Source organism: Dermacentor variabilis, chromosome 6 (genome assembly GCF_050947875.1).
Source record: "Dermacentor variabilis isolate Ectoservices chromosome 6, ASM5094787v1, whole genome shotgun sequence".
NCBI classification, from domain to species: domain Eukaryota; kingdom Metazoa; phylum Arthropoda; class Arachnida; order Ixodida; family Ixodidae; genus Dermacentor; species Dermacentor variabilis.
In genome coordinates this window covers 101,229,188-101,249,222 of record NC_134573.1, presented here as the reverse complement: position 1 = coordinate 101,249,222, position 20,035 = coordinate 101,229,188, and the positions used below count along the sequence as shown (strand labels likewise).

At 48.6% G+C, this 20,035-nt stretch overlaps 1 pseudogene; it reads right to left on the bottom strand.

Moving 5' to 3' along the window:
- Positions 1–20,035, bottom strand: part of LOC142586235 (thromboxane-A synthase-like) — a 41,952-nt pseudogene that overhangs the window by 7,898 nt on the left and 14,019 nt on the right.

Below are 20,035 nucleotides of genomic sequence, written 5' to 3'. Positions count from 1 at the left end.
AACCCGCCATCTTTGTTGTTGTGGCGCCACTCGTTGCCGCTGAGTAAATATTGTATATAATACATTTTTGACATTTGCCGGTATATTTTTAGTGGAGTTGCGGGGTATATCTGAAGGACACCACTAGGCTTCCCAGCGGGCATCTCGCGGAGTGTGGATTATTCGACCATGTCGGCTGACAGGCTCATTGGCTCTGTCTCGGCTACCATAACATTGGTTGCGTATCTTGCTTTCTGAAAAGCTGCTGTTCCCGTACCGCCCGTATCGAGTGTGCCTTCAAGCAATAGACGTAACATAGCAAATGGCTCTATTGTACTCGTCACCATGGGCTCAACTCCGCACCGGTATTGTGCACGCCGTCCGCCTGAAACCCTATCATGCCCCGGACATTGATTACTCCGGGTGTGCAGTGAACGTTTTCCGTGGCATCATTTTTGGACTGCACCGAGTCGGTGCTTTAAGCCCCGTTGGGTAATGTTCTGAGCCACCTGTCCCGCGGACGAAGAAGTAGTAGCTGCCGTAGAGTATTTTGCGTTCTGTATTCGAATAACTGACAACGCTACCGGTGACTCGAGGAGACACAAATACATCCTGCGCGACTACCCTCTACACAAAGTGCGCAGCACGTGCTGGTGGGCGAGTTGGTTATACACGATTACGTGGTTGCCCCGTGTCGTCTTTCTTCGTCGGTCGTTTTATTTGGCGCCTTCGTCGTTATAAAGTGCAGAGACACGGTCGCGACCGCGCTAGCTCCTGTTGACGACATACCGTTGTCAGGACAAATCATTTAGAATACTGACCTTGCAAATCACCGCAGCAGAGGGCTGCCAATGCATTGTTGCAGTTCTTCGGACCACAAGCCTGCACTGGCAACTCTAGCACTGATAAGTATTAACTGTTATCCTGTGCTGTGAATAGAAGTGATTGTGTGCATGTGTTCTGTTTCTCTCTCACTCTCTATGTCATTCTTATCTTTGTAAATCCCCTCTGCCACTCCCCAATGTAAGGTAGCAAACAGGATTTTTCTTCTGGTTTACATAACTGCCTTTCTTTCATTTCTTTCTCTCTCTCCCTCTTGAGGCAGCTTCATTTATTTCGGCGCTGTCAGGTGGCCGGAGGCTATCATTACTGTGCATTTTCCCGGTGCACTGCCTTACACAGGTCACCCTGTCACCCACGAGAGCAGCATTGAGGCTGTCAAATGAGGAACGCCCCCCCCCCCCCACACACACACGCACACGCACACACACGCACGCACACACTCACTTCAGCACGCGTGTTGTGCAAAAATTGCATACTGTGCGCGCGTTCTATGCAAGCGTGCTGCGCTGTGCGAAAAATCGATGCCGCAGGCCACGCGGCACGCATGCTGTGCGAGTAGCGGCGACGCTACACACAAATTTCTGTTCACAAATTTCTCGGAACGCTGTCGCAGCAAAATTGCACAAAATATTGTTCACACCATGTTCAGGCAGCCAGATATTGACACGGGTACTGTGCCTCTCTGTGAGTATGCATAGCTACGCTGCTTCTTCCTGAAGTTAGGCTGTGCGATCAGGATTCTAAGAAGCCTTTTTTTCTGTTTTGTATGCATGTACATGCATGGTTGTTTGCAGTTGTGCGTGTGTATATATGTATCTCTATGAAAGAGTAAGTGCTTCGTGTGCAGAAGGTGCCGGAGCCCGTAACAAATGTCTGATGTGAGCTGATGTATGCCGGTATAGCGTGCATGTCCTGCCGCTGTCCCTAGAGCTTTTGAGCAGATGCTCACGTGGGTTCAAAATGGTGCAGAGGGCATCTAGCCGACAGCCTGGCAGCTCTAGATCGAACGGTCCCTACGTGCTAAGAAACAATAGCCTTAAAAGTAAGTGCGCAAGCTTTTTAAAAAGCAAGGGTTGGTTAAAATTAGCCCTCTACTGCGGCTTCTCTCGTAGACGAGGTATTCCTTTCAGGCCTTAATGTTTAACAATCAACTCACCGAGACAACATACACCGCGAGGTCAACGTGGGCTTTAATAGCGTGATGCGGATTCTGTGTATCCACTGTTCCGAAAAAAATGAGAGGTAACAAATGCAAGTAATCTCGAACATTTGCAATTATCCTATTGCCTGTTCCGTGTGTACTGTCGTACTGAATTCTCTTTCTCTGAGATCAGCAAGGGCATAGGCTGCCATGGCCAGCCACATCGACCACGACAAGGGGATTGCAAAGGCAGGCTATAGTTCGTAAAACGATCGAAATGCACCGCTTCGCCGTAGAAATTATGAAAAACGCACCTTTCCGCGTCGAATTCGTCCGGATGGTCCCAATGCCGAGGATCTCTGTGAATGTACTCTGTTGCCGCCATGATAGCAGTGCCGGCGGGGATTCGAAACTTTCCATACTCTTTGTCGACGACAGCCTCACGAGTCACGAACCTAGTCACGACGGAAAGCAGTTAGAAATGACGATATTTAAAAGATGATTGCGGTATTGACGCCAGTACCACAGCAGTAAATTGAAAAGAGCTATTTATTTGGGTTACTTTCTATTGCCATTTTGCTGTAAGCATGTGTGCGTGCTTGTGGCTTCACTCTTTTGATCGATGCCAAACTAAAAAGATTGGCGCCTCACGAAGTCGACCCTGGCTGCAAAGAACCCTTACATAGCAAATTCTTAGATACAACAGCGTTAAGAGCTTTTCACGCTGCCTTTATTAACGGTGCATGCTAATTATACAAAAGAACAATAAAAACAAGTGGCGGTGTATCTTACAACATTTGTTGCTTATTTTTTGTTGCTTCTTGCCTAACTACTATGCTGAGTGTACCGCGCGTAAACGCTGGACTCAAAACACTCTGGAGTGTTTGCCACGATATTGTCACTAAATGTTTTGATGCCTCACACAGATGACTGTTGAGTGTAGATATTTCACTAACTGCCGATGTTTGGCGAATCTTCTTACAATCCCAGACACTTTTGGAAGACGCGATAACAAGTGTATCGACATTTTCGTGCGCTTCTTATCGCTGCGTCATAGACAGAATTGCCATACTGGTTATTCGCATTGACACCAAAGCCGTAAATTTTCGCTAAGAATCCTTGAATATTTCTTTGTAGTTTCGACAGATACGTCACAGATTGTGACGTTACATCTTCCAGAAAAAAAAATAAACAAAGCAAATTCTGTGCAGGCCACAGGATTCGAGCTTGATGCGAGTGTGAGAGCAATGATGATTTTACACTAGTCAATCAGACCACCAACGCATAGTGCGCGATAAATGCCAGGTCTTTTTATGGCATGTAACGCAACTAGTGGCATACGTCTCATTACTTCTGCCTTTCGTTGAGACCAGCAATCTGTTTGCAGGTGAACAATGGTTGCATTTTACGAGGTGAAATGTAATGATTAATACTACACACAAAACTAGAAATACGCAGGAAAAGCAATGGTGCTGTTAAAACACTGTAATAAAAATAAAAGAACGAAACAGTGATTGCGGATGTTGGTATCGTAGCTCGAAAAGCGCAGAGCTCTCAAAAGTTGTTTTCCTGAATATCAGAACATTCAAAGAAAGGCGTGTAGATACCGTGCTTGTAGACCCTGGCTGGCAGATTGTCCCTTATCATTTAGGTGGCTAAGACAATACCAACTAATGCGTGGGCATAGCAACACGTAGCGCAATTGAAGGTCGCAGCTTTGTCTAAGGCTCTTCTCGATCAACCAGTTTCTGCAATGTATTCACTTTTACGCACGCGACTTGCAGCACGATGCTTCACTAGAGCCGTTGACTTTGTTTGAATGTAGTATGGAACTCGACTAATTGAAAAATAACGCAAAGTCGATGTGTGCCCATCTGTACGTGTGTGTTTATTCGCTCGCTCGACCAATGAACACGCTTTAAGGACGATATCCCTGAAGTGATCGATTGAGAACATGACGTTATGTTTCCTCCCCTTCTCCCCACCTGCCTTTGTAGCCTGTGTGCACCATTTTACAGTAATTCGATAGCTGGAATCGTGTTCGCGTCTGTGCAGTTATATAGGTACTATCTGACACAATTGAACAGAGTTGACTAAATGGACATCTTCGCTGCACTCTAGTAGCCTGCAGGTTGTGCTGCTGCTTCGTGTTCGTTTCTGCGCAGTAAATCAAGATCAGTATATGTATACAGGGGAGGGGAGAATCTTTATAACGAGCGCGCGAATGTCGACGTGATGCTTCGAGTGCTAAAATAAAGCACGCACTTTCCTAAGCCTAATGATGAACGCGGAAGGGTAGCATGTATTGAATGTCACTTGGTCTGCGTTTGAGACAGCAAGCGTCTGCATGATGCTTTGCATCGAGTGCAAAAAAAGTCAGTTTCGCAAGGGACATCGCATGGCAGTTTTCTGGGACAATTTCTGTGTGAGTGAGGTTCTGAAGAGTTCTTGGATGCCCTGGCTACAGCTGATGTTGCGTTTCAAGGGTAGGACTGTGTTAAGCACCATTTAATTCAACGCGTCTTCAAAATCTACTCCGTTAGACTGGAATGCCTCTCTGGCCGACATGTAGAATCCGTGAGCGTAGCAGCAATTTGCATCGGCGTCCTACGTAGTCATCTCAATTCTCAGAGCTTATTATGCGAAGCATATTAACGTAGGTTTCGGGCCTTCGCGCGACACCCGGCGGTGGCCACCATTGACCCTGAAGTGGGGTCACGTGACATGACGTCACGTGATGACGTCACACCGGCTGCAGCTGGGGCCTCATATCGCGCCGTCGGTCGCCTCCCGGCGGTGGCCACCATTGACCCTGAAGTGAGATCACATGATGTGACGTCACGTGATGACGTCACACCGGCTGCAGATGGGGCCTCATATCGCGTCGTCGGACGTCGCCCGGCGGAGGCCTCCACGCTTCGGTTCGCGCCGTCGCGCGCGACGCGGCGGCGGCGCCACCATCGCTGCATCACGTGATATGTGACGTCACGCCAGGGATGAAGCTGCGCGCGCCCGCCGTCGCGTCAGTCTCTGTGCCCGCAACCGCGCCAGCGTCTTTGCGCCGGGCGTGGATGCGGTCAAGATGCCTCCAAACGCTAAGGATACGCTAAGGTTAAGCCCAGTGGATGCTTCGCATCCACTGGGCTTAACCTTGATAAGCCTCCAATTTTTTTGTAGTACATCTCTTTACGTTCAACACTCTACTATTAGGCAGACACTGTGCTTCTTCAATGAATCAAACGAAAATACAATACCACATGCACGTTTTCATAGTTCTAGCAGGATTTACGCCTTGAATAAACAGAAGATGCTTTTTTGAACTCTGGGTCTAAGGTGGTTAACAAAAGGTATAGTGTGGTATACATGAAACATTCAGAAACTACCCTCAGTTTGCGCCTTTGCATTCAAAATAGAACGCAGCGGTGCGTTTCAGTGAGCAGATGTTTGCATGGGCGTCATTCTAAACTCACGCGAATGCCGGGGGGTAAAGCCTGATGGTCTCTTGAATGACACTGTTCATGTAGGGTAGGTTCTGAACGGTGTTGTAGGTGATGGCTTCCTGCAAAGAAAGCATTTGCATAAGAAAACAAGAAGTATAAGCTACATAAAAGTATGAGTTATTTAGTTATAATACCATTCAGTTGTATTTTTATATATTTTTAAGAGTGAGCTTTAGCTCAGGGGCTTTTACATAAATACACGGGGAAGAAGAAACCGTTTCTCTGGGCAGCGATTGCACCTAATTTGATGAGGTTTGTTGCATATAAATTAAAATGTAAATTCTAGTGCATGATGACAAGAAATGTTTTATATTAGCCGTCAAATTTTTTTAGTAAATATTGTCGAGAATATCATACATTCAGAAAGCGAAACTCTTACAACTCTGTAACTCAGCAATGACTAATAATATCACAGTTCTGTACACTGCATATAATAGTACATCTAAAGTGAGCAAAATTGATGTCTTATGCACAACAGCCCTCAGATAAATCGCTAATACGTGAGTAGGAGTTTTTCAAAACCCTTGTAAACAAAATAAGTTATTCTCGTAATATATACGTTTATATATCAAATTTGATCGCTTTGGTGCTCTAACGAATGCACTTTACAGAATTGCGATATCAGTTCTTGGTGCAGAGGTACAAATTTGTAAACTATCTTCTTTTTCGACTTACAAATTTTAAATATCTTGTTTCAAAAGATTCAGGCCTTACATAACATTTCACTACTACCACCACTGGAATGTAGCTTTGTCTCTCACATGAAACAACTTGCGTTAAATCGGCTCAGTGGTTATCTAAAAAGAAGCGTTTCAGCGTTTCCGTGTATTTGAATAGACGGCATCGGAGTTGGGCCTCAGTTAAAGCTTCCTCTCATGTATACCCGGCACGTAGTTAACTATTTGTGTTTCTCTACCCTGCACCTCCATCAGGAAGCGCTGTAGAAAAACCACGTAGTGAATCATATACCAAACATATTTCAGGAAAGAAAGATGGGGAATGGCTTCGGCAACTGGTGCCTCGTTGTCGTTACCAGCAAAACGTGATAACCTTTCTCGGTAAGCCGGTTCGCTGAATTACTCCGCGACTACATTCATTTATCCATTTAAATATATATTGATGTCATAAAGAGAAGGTAGAAAACCAAGTTGTGGACTCACTTTCCTAGTTCCGGAGTTTCAATTCAACGCATTATGGAGAGCGCGCGGTACCAAAATATACATAACAGTGTTACGCGAAAACTGGGAAATGTGCATGGCACTGCAGCCGGCAAAAGTATCTTCATAAATGTGAGTCGAGTAGACAAAAGTTTGTTTCATTTCGCACCATTTGTTGGCGATTTTGCCTTATCTTTATTGTAATGTTATCTGTTCAGCATTTGTTGTTAAGCTTCCGAAAAAAGAATGCTTGTTCTTATTCAATTCGATAATTATAAAATTATATTCCCTGTTATTACGGACAATATTCACGATCTGATAATGAGCCGCACTGTAGAGCGGGGGACTCCGGTTATATATATATATATATATATATATATATATATATATATATATAGCTGTGTGTCTGTTTTCCCACAGGTGACGCGACAATCAACGCAGCACAGATTTTGGCCAATCAGCGCCTGAGAACATTCAAATGTGATATTTGTGGTCCGTTCCGCAACTTGCGTCATTCCACAGCTTTACCGCCTTGCTTCTCCAAGCATCACTTCACACCATATGCCGGCGCCACCAGACAAGCGTAAACGCAGCTCAGCACATACCTCGGGTCCCAAGACTGACAACAGCTCTTCCCGCACTTTCTCCTGCACTTCCGGGTGGTGCACAAGCATGTGTGTCACCAGGGCCATAGCGTTACTCGTGGTCTCGAACCTGAACGGGTAAGTAAACGCCGTCAAAGTGGTATACGCCAAGCACATTCGGACATCTTTTTTTTTTTTTGCGCGTGTATTCCGTCATTTGACGACGGTTATGCCTGATATATGCAAGCGGGCATTTAGGGCATTTCATGAGGTTCGGACATTTTTCAGGGAACAACAGCAAACGAATATTTCAAAAGCGTGCTGTAATGCGTGATCCTCTATGCGAATAGGGCATTCCTCCACAATATGAACGTCACATGCTCTCGTGCATCACGGCGACTTACCCTCCGACAAGAACGACGAAAGCGTTCTGCGTGATGTCATCATCGTCCAATACAGCTTTGTTGAAGACAGACAGGTCGCGCCTTGCACTGACTGCAAAAACAAAAAAAGAAAGAAGACGAGCAAGTCATAATTGGCAAACAAAAGGATAAACATACTTGCGTTATGGGCGCGTAAGGTAAGACCTGATAGCCATGTGGTAGCCCTGAATAAGCCCTCGAAAGCATATTTAGCAGATACTCCGGCGACGGTGCGGGATCTTCTTCGACGTGTCACCGCCATTCGTCTTCTTATTTTAAGACTTCTTTCTGGACTAGCGACCTTCAGCTAATGGTGAAACTGTTCTGTTTGGACTCTTGACATTCAGTGTCTCGACTCCAAATATTTAATAATAGAGGCATTCTTCCTCTTTGGCGATTGCCTCATTTAACAATGAAAGAAAATGCCTGACCATGCAAAAAATTCTGCGCGTTTCCATTGCCCGGTAGAGCTTGTCTCTCGGCGACTAAGTGTGGCATCAATAGTTATATGAACTCGGGCTCGTGTCGTTCCACCTACATTGAGCTTCAGTGAAGCTGGGTGGGCGCCACTGGCGGCGACCGCCGTCTTTCGGATCACTATTGCAGACACGTTGTGCACAGTTTTCAATCTACACAATTGCGCCTGTTTTCTTTACATAACGCACCGGAGGTTTCAGTAAGGACATTTAAGCCATTCGGAAGAATGAATCAGCAGAGAAAAAGAGAACTTGGCTTTTTTTCTCAGCGACACATTATTCAAGCACATGCACATAAAGAACTGTGAGATAATAACTGATCACGTTTTTAATTTATTTGAACTTCATTTTTAATTCAACCTAAATTTAATCTTAAACTCCTCATACCCTAACCTGAGGGCAATCTTTCATTGAATATTAGCAGTCACTGAGTGTTCAAGGCAACCTAATAATATCTTTGAAATATTCGCCCACAATGCTATTCCACGTTCTAACGTTTGCACTGCATCGCTTGAAGGGCCCCTCACCAAGCCCCACAATAGATTTTGTTTTATACATTGGAAATTGTAAAGTGCCGTGTATGAAGGTTTCGCCACAAGAATTTTTCAAAATGGTTCGTTACTACAAGAGATAGCAGGGATCGAAATGTCGTGTCACCATGGTGCCATAACACGAGTTTCATTGCCAACATGAATACACTTTATTTGCCTCGACCAGCGTCAGCAAGCATTCACCTCAATAAACCCACCCCCTTTTTTTAAATGCGACGCATGTCTTCTCCCAGTCAGAGCCAAGGTCGAACGCGAGGCCGTCCAAGGTTAAAAAGTCAATTGAACTTGTCAAAATCGCTATCTGATTATGAGGCACGCCGTAGTGAGGGACTCCGGAATAATTTGGACCGCCTGGGGTTCTTTAAGCGTGCACCTGAATCTAAGAACACGGCTGTCTTCGCATTTCGTGTGAGAGAGTTCGTCGTTGTCGATGTTCGCGCACCCCGATGCGCCCCCTCCTTCCCCCACCCCGCTGGTTGCTATTGGCTCGCTCCCACCTTTCCCCACGCGCATGCGCGCGCTCTCACAGGCGACTGCTTGCACGCCCGTTCTGTCCAAGTGCTTCCGCCCCTTGCTGCACCTGCTGGTGTGGGTGTGCGCGCCACAAATAGACGGGTTCGATTGTGCTAGCTGCGCTGTGTTGCGCGTAGCTTCAGATTGCGCCTTTCTTTCAGATTCGACAATGATCCCTCGAAAGTATCTAGCGGAAGAGTGCAAAGGCTCTGCAGAAACTACATAGGCATACGATGCGCACCGAAGTGGCGAAGCGACGAGCCGACGAGGAACGCGCAGCCGTGGAGCGCCAGCAACAAGAAAAGTGACACACGGCTTAAAAACAGCGGCGTGGCAAGCGAACGGCAACTGAACAGGTCACCGAGGCCAAGAGTCGCCGACCGGAGGACTGCCACCTGCCGGTCGCAGACGCGTACTTTCAAAAGCTCGTTGTCGAAGATGAATTTGGTGTAGCGCCTGGCGACCACCTCTGGTTCCAATCGTACGTCGTCACGGTGTCGAGGCGCGCTCGTGTGGTGGTCCTCGTGTGAGAGTTTCCACGGGAGGACGTGAGTTCGGGCTTCGCCCCACAAGCAGGAGAGAAGTGCAGAGGATAATCGATGATAGATTCTGTCGTAATTTTCCTTCTCTCTCTCTCTCCCTCTCTCTCTCCCTCTCTCTCTCCCACTCTCTCTCTCTCTCTCTTCTCTCTCTCTCCCTCTCTCTCTCCCACTCTCTCTCTCTCTCTCTCTACGTTTCTCACTGCGCGGTGCGCTTCCAGCGGTGCTCTTGCGTGTTTTACATCGGATGATTTGCCGAAGTCACGTGCTATATTCGATGACACTGAACGCAGCACGTCTTAAGTCGGGTCGTTTATGTGTGTGACCTTGATTCTTCGGCAAGAAGCGAGCCTCCCTCGACAGGAAGGGTGCATATATGATTTTCGTTTGAACTTGAGCTGTTTCGCAAGCCCTGGGCTCTTTCAGCTCGATTAAAGTTCTGCCTCCTTTCTATTCCTCTCTCTATCTCTTAGATGCTTTCACGCCATCGATCAGTTGACTATTTTTTCAGACATAATCCTCAGCGCATTATCTGAACACTGCGCGTGTGTGTGCAAGGACAAAACCTGATAACACGCCCCTAAAACAGTACTTTCAGGGAAAGTAACAAGCCTACGCATTTTGTCGAAAGTTTGCGTTGAATGTCTCAAATCTGAGGCCTCCATGTGCCTACTAATGAAAATATCGCTTAATGTGTTCACTGCAGTAGTTGCAACTTTTCTCTCTTAATTACCTAATGAAAACTCCAAGTAGCGAATTTAATGTTATCGTTATTGTTGCGTCCTCAGCCGTGAAACTGTTGTAGCGACCGTCCTTCACTATATTTTGTCTCCGCATCTGGGAAATCCAGTTACCTCGCCTGGCCTCCAGGTAGGGCTCATTGTGCCCTGCTCTTTCTTGGAAGTGAAGTGGCTGCCGGACTGGGCCGCCAGCACAGCCACTCGGCAAATCTGCTTTTACTGCGGAATAAAGCCAGTCGAATCTCCGTTCTGAAGCTATTAAAACGTGTATTACTTGCCTCCGCTAAACCGAGCTCCCAACAATGTCCCCCAAATAACAAGCTTTCCATCTTCAGTGCACTGTTGTAGGGTGCAATTGCACAACCTTCACGAAAACACCCGTCCTGCCGTATAACAAATGCCCGTTCTCAATATAATTACCAAGCTTTCCGTGAGAAGCAGAGCGGCGTTCTTCCGGCATTCAATTGGGCTCCGAACCGCGTGCTAACATTTACAAGGCGCCTGATTGTGCAAGCGCTCTCCACTACCATCATGCGATCACTGCGTCACCGTACCAGTCATGTGGACAAAATAGACTTGGACAACAGTTTACCGACTTCGCTGCAGAAATTACCTATGCTATTTTATTACCTATCTCGCGATTATTATTGCGATAGCAACTATATGGACACTCCAAGCGCATTTCTGCCATCACTGTCGGCCTCGCCGTCGCCGTGAGGCTCCGTATGAGGGAAAGCGTGTAAGAGTGAGCCGGCGAACGTAGTTCAATCTCGCGTGCGCGAGCGAGGAGCGCGGACCGCGTGCGTGCCCTCTGCTGTGGCGCGCGAGGCGGGGCGTGTCAGGCGAGGGTGCAGGCGCGTTCTCCTCCAGCGGCTGCTATAGGTGCCTCGAGGCCCTCCTCGCCCGCCGCTCCGTACAGGGTGGAGACAACCGCGGCGTCTACTACGGCGTTGCAAACGTGATTGCCGGACGCCGTAGTAGACGTCTTTGGCGGACGCCGTAGGGATGCGTTGCCGATACTCGTGTGTCTTGAAAGCGATCTGTGACGTGGCCAAAGTGCGCGCCCGTGCGGGCCTCATCTTCAAGGCGATCTGTGATGTTTGCATAGTGCGCGTAGTGCCGGTAGCATCGTATGCGCTGTGCTTTCGACGTTTCGTTCGCGTTGAAACGAGAAATGCGTGAAGATCAATTTGTAAGCTGCTGCCGCGAGTCCTCACTCCAGAATTTCGATAGCGAGTTTGAGCGCTCATCGAGCGAGATGCGTTCATGTTAACCTGTGCGCGCTTGACATCGTGCTGGTTAATTTAGTTAAAACACGTTGGCGGGCTAGTTGGTCTGTATCCATGATGGAATGTGTAAGCACGACTGAACAAGAACGTAGAAAGAAGCAGACACACAAAGACAGCGTTGTCTCTGTGTGTCTGTTTCTTTCTACGTCCTCGTTGAGTCACGCTTGCGCATTCTATCATTGTTAATTTGGTTAGTAATAGAATGTTTACAAGTTTACTCGGCCGATAAAACTACCATCGTTACTTCGTACAGCTGTTCACTAATTTGCTATCGCAATCGATGCTTCGCTTTTCGAGTGGAACTGCGAATTTTTGTAGTGTTACAATTATGGTCCGATTTAGAGACTAAGTGGACAGAAAAGGAGCAGTCGTTCAAACATACTGTGAGTTCAACAGGATACGTCTGGCCACCGAACCAACTTCGACTTCTGGCCTTTCATAGAACGAACTGTGACCTCTGAGCATTCCGTAGAAGCATGTCCGTGATACTGCGCGTAGTGCGCGAGTCTCACCTCCAGCGGCCTTGTTTTGCAGCAGCTCTTGGTCGTTGTCTTCTCCGGCTGTTAGCTGGGCCGACGTGACGGTGCCCAGGTCGACGTGCGCGTCCTTCGCGTCGATCATCAGCTGCAGCAGGTCCTTTTGGCGAAGCTGTTCGGAGCAACAAAAAAAAAGGGGGGGGGGGGTTGTAGGGCACGTCGAAAAACTGATGAAGTAATGGTAAAGCACAGCTGAGGAAAGCAACAGCGATGCTGATGGAAATGAAAGTGGACGAAGAGGTAACTTCGTCGCCGGTGGGAGCTGAATCCACAACCTACGCATTACGTGTTCGTTGCACTACCAACTGCGCTACGGCGACGGCTAATTCATCCACTAACTTGGTTATTTATGTTGCCTAGATCTAGCCCTAGGAGAGTTAGCCAGCGCCACTCAGAGCCAGGTTGGGCGGATGCGGAACATCCTTTTTATTTTTGCCCGATGACGTCACGTAACACGTGACCTTAGGAGAGCAGGCACGCGGCTAATGAACCCTCGCATGCTACCTAATGACATCAAGGCCGACAGATTCGAGACGCTCGCAATGAATAAACGAGTGAAGGGGAACCGAGGGGCTCAATTTTGTTAATCATGACCACGTAAAGCCAACAGACAACGAAGGCACGCAAGGCAAGCGTCGGGGAAATTAACTGGGGTCGAAAGTGGAATGTAGGAAATAATGAAGAAAAGGGGAATGAAAGTGGACGAGAAAGTAAATTGGAGCCCAAGCCACAGTCCACCAAAATTTTGTTCTTTAAGTATGCCATTTGAATTACCACGTGAGTAATGTCCGCCTCTCTGAGAAATCCAGTTCAATGATTTGAATGGGCTATCTGCTACAGTAATATTTTTTAAATCATTGTTTCAGAGTGAGGGATGGTTGGACTACATACAAATTGCACCATGTGTGTCTCGGTGAATCTCCATTATTCATAGGCGCACACGCTGCAATTACTGTTGATGCTAAAAGTAAGTATATAGGCCCCGCTCTCAGCTCTAGGAAACGGGCAGCGCTAAGCAAAGCTGGTCGCAGGAAACTGTGCCTTATTCAACGGATTGACGTGTGCCCTATAGTTAATGAATAATTAGTATAGCTTATTACACTTGCATATTTTACATAGCAGTGATGCATAGAATTCTTTATTCACTATGACAACTCATTCTACAGTTATACGTTTACGAGGAACTAATAAAGACAAATCTTACTAAGTGAACAAAAGAGTAATACCACAACGAAGTGCTGTTGCTTCAAAAAGTATCAGTCAGCTTCCTTGATGCCTGATTATTCCTGCGGAAGCAAAATACCAATGAACTAAGTGAAGTAAACCTAATCAGAACATCGGTGTATTTTAGGTAAGCATTGAATTTCTCCTCTATTTCACATATGTGCACATGATGCTTTTCACTGGCACATACTTCAGCTATCTTCAGGAAGTTTTAAAGAACAATGTATGGCATGCGGGAAATGTAGGCTTTCTTATGATGCTGACGTAATCGTGATCGCGTCATGTTTCCGAAGAAACATGACGCGATCGCTTTTGGAGAACCGGAAGTCGACGACACGACGTGTCATCATGACGTAGAGCTAGTGAAGGCGGAGCTTAGCCCCGATCACTTGGCGAACGAGTTGAGGAGAAACTGCATGACTATGGAGGAGGATAACTTGTAATCGCCCGTAGCTCTCTTAATATGGCTTCACACAAATTGTCGTGCTAATGATTAGCTTTAGCTGTACCCTACGCGTCTACAAAATTTGTCCAAGCCGTTTCAGGGATCCTTTAATCGTGATCGTGATCCTTTAATCGTGGGCGGGTTTCACAGCAGCCGCCGACGACAGGCATCTGTTTATACAGCGTTTTGTTTCCATATAGGCGAAGCGCGCTACTCTGGCGCCATCTCGTAGCCATCGTCGCCTTAGAGCCCGTCGTGAGCGTAACTACGCTTTTCTTCTCACTCTTTCGCCATACCCTCCTCCTCCGCTTTCCTCCTCGCGCTCTCTTCGCTGTCGCCGTCTTTCATCCACGCTACATTCCCTCTTTCATCCGCTTGCTGTGCTCGTTCGCTCGGTTACGAGGACGCCGAGAGACAACGCCGACGCTCCACAGAAACGGGCGAATAAGAGGTTCGCTCTAAAGAAACATCACTTTCGCTCGCTGCTCCCGCTGTTCTGAGAAGGCACTTCCAAGCGGCACTTCTGTTTCCTTCAGCGTGACGCCGAAGAAAACAGACGTGCTGTTAGGAGGCGCTGGCCGACCTGAAGGTTAGGGGACGCAAGCCACACCCTAGCGTTGGAGGACGCAAACTCCATTGTGGGCTGTTTGGATCCGACTGCTGGTACGATCTGTTGGGAACTCGGCGCTGACGCCCGTGGTTGTACCTGGGTCGCAAGCCCCAAGGGTAGCGTTGGCCTGGCGGCCTGGGGTACAACTGGAAGCATCCGAAGGTCCCGGCAAAGCATGAGTCGACTGGTAACAACGAAACAACTTGTTTATTTTAACATCGCAAAGAGTTGGCGGTCAGGTTGACCGAAGTAGAGAGACGGGAGAGCACTTCACTCAACAGAAGAAATCGGAGCCCTCCTTTTGGCGTCCGGGGGCAGCTGTTTTTATACTCTCGCAGTTGAGGGCAAGAAGGAACCCCTCAAAAGACGAGCACGTGAATGTACAATGGGCTAATGGTGACGCACACTGTCGTAGCGATGCCGTAGCACCATGTCGAGCACGATCTCGTAGCACCCTGTCGTGGCGCTGCCGGTCGGACACAATGACTGTAATGAGAGGATGGTCCCTGCTTTGGCATCGCCTGTTTCGGGCACAATGACTGGAACGAGATCCCTGCTTTGGCATCGCCTGTTTCGGGCACAATGACTGGAATGAGATCCCTGCTTTGGCATCGCCTGTTTCGGGCACAATGACTGGAATGCGAGGATGATCCCTAGGCGGTCGCATCGACGCAGTCGCGCCTGGAAACACCTGGCGATGAGTGTTGCGGCGACGACGATCGGGCCAAAATGTCTGCCGCCCCGCCGCAGTCGCGCCGGCAAAACCACGTGTCGCAGGCGAAACGCAACAGACCGCCCCGCCGGGGGAAGGAGATCCCGATGGACAGGGGACTGCATCCGCTGTCCGGAGGGATGTCGCTCGATGATGCTCATAACCGAAGTCGGGCGTCCCTCGACGTTTCTTGAGCGCAGCGCACAGAGAAGGCCTCGTTCTCTTGTTCAGGTTCGCACGGGACACTGCAAAGTGACTTCGGGAGAGTTCACATTTTTGTTCTCGTTCCCGGCAAGCGTTAGAACTACGCTGAAACTCAACCGCTCAGTCAGCAAGCACGGCACAACCCTCACTAAGCCCTGCCAGGCTCTTTCCCCTTTTTATACCACTGCCTAGTTCCTTACAGTAGTCTAGCATCACTCAGAACGCGTCCACAAATTGAAAAATTGCACTAGAAAGCATATCATCACTTTGAAACACTAAACAAAAGCAATATGTTAAAAAAAAATCCTGCCTCAGGAAGAAAAACATCAGTAACAAACAATTTTGAGGCTGATTCCTACGTTAGGGGCTTCGACTTAAGCCATCGGCGTTACCGTTGAGACTCCCCTTTTTTGTAACGCACCTCAAAGGAATATTGTTGTAAAGCGAGGCTCCAGCGCAGGAGGCGGCCATTTTTGGGAGAGATGGTCTGCAGCCATTGGAGAGGGCCGTGATCCGTCTCAATGATAAACCTCGAGCCGGCTAGATAGCATGACAATTTCTGAACGGCCCACACGAGACATGCACACTCTTTCTCGGTGGCGCTATACGCCTGCTCACGACTGGTCAGCTTACGACTAGCATACAGGACGGGGTGTTCTACTTCTCCCTTTTCCCGTTGGCACAGTACAACGCCCATGCCTCGCTCACTAGCATCGCACTGAACAATGAACCCTTTTGTATAGTCTGGCGATCGTAGCACAGGCTGGCTTGTTAGGGCACTCTTTAGGGCGCTAAAAGCTCTTTCCTTGGTCTCGTCCCAGACGACTGTTTGAGGCTCTGTCTTTCTTAGAGCATCCGTCAGGGGAGCCGCGATATCAGAGTACCTAGGGATGTACCTCTGATAGTAGCCGGCGACACCCAAGAACGACCGAATATCGGTCTTGGTGCGCGGTTGCGGAAAGTCTCGCACAGCGGCCACTTTTATTTCAGAGGGGCGGCGACGACCCTGACCAATCACGTGACCGAGGTAGACAACCTCGGCCTGTGCTATCTGGCACTTAGGAGCCTTGACTGTCAAGCCCGCTTCGCGCAGGCGGGTTAGCACTGCCCGCAAGTGTGTCATATGCTCAGACCAGGATGCGGAGAATATCGCTACGTCGTCTAGATACGGTAAAGCGAATTCTTGCTGTTCCCGCAACACTTTATCCATGAGGCTTGAAAAACAGTATGGCGCGTTCTTCAAACCAAAACTCAACACTTTAGGACGGAATGTTCCCATTGGTGAAATGAACGCCGCATACCTACTAGCCTCTTCTGTAAGTGGAACCTGCCAATAACCCCTGACAAGATCTAGGGTGGAAATAAACTGAGCGCTACTAACTTTCTCAAGGCGCTCCTCGATGTTAGGGATCGGATAAATTTGATCCTTAGTGATGGAATTAAGCCTGCGGTAGTCGACGCAAGGACGAGGTTCCTTGCCCGGTACCTCAACTAAAATCAAAGGGGAGGTATAATCACTCTCACCTGCCTCAATAACACCGAGCTGTAGCATTTTCTTTACCTCAGCCTCCATAATATCGCTCTGGCGGGGTGACACCCGATACGCCTTGGATCGTACTGGCTCTGTGGAGGTAAGTTCTATATCATGAGTAAGTACAGAAGTCCTACCAGGCCTCTCAGAGAACAGACCTTGAAACTCTTGTAATAGCTGGTGTAGTTCGGTTTTCTGCTCGGGCGACAGCGGTGCTTTACTGATAAGGTCACTAATGACTTGACCGGTGTCTTCCCTGTTCGTCACTGAGCCTAGTCCCGGAAGCTCGACTGGAAGCTCTTCAGGAACGTTTATCATCATGCACACCACTGCTTCCCGTTGTCTATAAGGTTTGAGCAGATTACAGTGGTAAACTTGCTGTGCTTTCCGCTTTCCTGGCAGACTTACCACGTAGTTAACGCCCGACAGTTTCTGAACAATTCGTGCTGGGCCCTCCCACTGCACGTCTAGTTTGTTGTTTAGCGATGTGCGCAATATCATGACCTCATCGCCAACCTCAAAACGACGGGCCCTGGCTGTCCGATCATAATAAACCTTGGCCCTCTGCTGGGCCTTTGTCATTGCTTCACCTGACAACTCCTGTGCCCTTCTTAAGCGTTCGAGGAGCTTAAGCACGTACTCCACCACGACTGGGTCGTCGCCCCTACCTTCCCACGATTCTCGAAGCATGCGAAGCGGAGATCGAAGCGAGCGACCGTACACCAGTTCAGCTGGCGAAAACCCCGTAGCCGCATGCGGCGCGGTCCTTAAAGCAAACATCACCCCAGGCAGACACAGCTCCCAGTCAGTTCGATGTTCAAAACACAACGCTCTCAACACGCGCTTCATGACGGAGTGGAGCTTCTCAACGGAATTCGACTGTGGGTGGTACACTGAGCTGTGTAACAGCTTTACCCCACACCTTTCGAGAAAAGTTATCGTCAAAGCGCTAGTAAACACTGTGCCCTGATCTGATTGGATTTCCGCAGGAAAACCAACTCGCGCAAATATGGACAGTAGTGCATTAACTATCTCAACTGAGCTGAGTTCTTTAAGCGGCACTGCTTCAGGGAACTTTGTCGCTGGGCAGATCACAGTCAAAATGTGTCTGTACCCCGTGGCTGTTACCGGCAGAGGTCCCACAGTATCAATAACGAGCCGTCTAAAAGGCTCCGTAATGATAGGTACCAATTTCAACGGCGCCCTCGATTTGTCCCCTGGTTTGCCCACCCGCTGACAAGTGTCACATGTCCTCACGAAATGGTCTGCGTCCCGAAAACACCCTGGCCAATAGTACTCTTGCAAGAGACGGTCCTTAGTTTTCTTAACTCCTAGGTGTCCGGACCACGAACCCCCATGTGACAAGCGCAACAGATCCTGACGATAGCATTGAGGCACGACCAGCTGATCGAACTCCACTCCTCTCCGGTCTAGATACTTCCGGTACAGGACTCCACCTCTTTCCACAAAACGCGCAGTTTTCCTGGCGACACCTTCTTTGACATTGCAGCGCACGTTTTCCAGGCTGCCATCCTTTTTTTGCTCGGCTATCAAAGCCGTCCGGCTGACTTTTAGCAACCTATCAAGTCCGTCTGACGTAGGCGCGATGAGCAAATCAGTAGATAGCTCTTCTAACTTTCCCGCGTCGGGCGTTTCCTCTCCAGTATCTGGCGCCTTTAACGTTACAGACTCAAGTTTATTCAGTTCGGGCGTGCTCGGAATATCAGCTTGCTGCGCCTCTGACCCTTTTTCGTTGTTTGATAACGTCGGCCCCGCAACTACCGCCTTTGCAGCGAGCTCCCGAACCTTCGATCTGGTTAAGGCCTGAACACTAGCTTCACCAAACAAAAGCCCCTTCTCGCGCAGGAGGTGATCGGACCTGTTTGAAAATAGGTACGGGTACTGGGGTGGCAGCATAGATGACACTGCCGCCTCTGTCTCAAGCGCTCCGAAAGGTCCTTCAATAAGCACTTTTGCTACCGGCAGACACACGCTATGAGCTTCCACGGCTTGCTTGATCCATGCGCACTCGCCCGTGAACATATGGGGTTCTACGTAAGACGGGTGAACTACATCCATCGTAGCTGCGGAATCGCGAAGCACTCGGCACTCTTTCCCGTTTACGAGGAGGTCTCGCATGTAAGGCTCGAGAAGCTTCATGTTCTCGTCAGTGCTGCCTATTGAAAAAAACACAACTTTTGGTGTTGTTTCCGGACACTGCGCCGAAAAGTGACCCGGCTTCTGGCACGTATAACACAAGCGCGCTCGCCTCATCTCGAACCGCTTTCTGCGTTTGGCTGCCGCCGTCTCTTTACGTTTGGTCGGACTGCTTTCACTCGCATCCTCACTACGCGTGTCCCCCTTTAATCTCATGGGCGTGAATTTCGGCCTCTCAAACCTCGAGCCAAATTCACCCTTTTGACCGTCCTTAGCTCCGCGAGCTCGACGCGTCACAAACTCCTCGGCTAGCTCAGCGGCTCTAGCCACCGTACTCACGTCTGGCCTATCCAAGACCCAGTATCGCACGTTCTCCGGTAACCGACTATAAAACTGTTCTAGCCCGAAACACTGCAGAACTTTATCGTGGTCACCAAACGCTTTCTCTTCTTTGAGCCACTCCTGCATGTTCGACATAAGCCTATACGCAAACTCTGTATATGACTCACTTCTGCCTTTCTCATTTTCCCGAAACTTCCGACGGAACGCCTCCGCAGACAGCCGGTACTTTTTTAGAAGACTCGATTTCACTGTGTCGAAATCCTCTGCCTCCTCTCTATCCAAGCGAGCGACTACGTCGGCCGCCTCGCCGGGTAACAAAGTGAGCAAGCGCTGTGGCCACGTTTCCCGAGAGAACCCCTGCTTCTCGCACGTTCGCTCAAAGTTAACCAGGAACAAACCAATGTCCTCTCCAAGCTTAAACGGCCGCATCAGGTCCGTCATTTTGAACAATACGCGTTCTCCTGCACCGTGTGCCTGACTTCCATTACGAGCGCGTTCCATCTCTACCTCAAGACGCTTCATTTCCAAAGCGTGTTGACG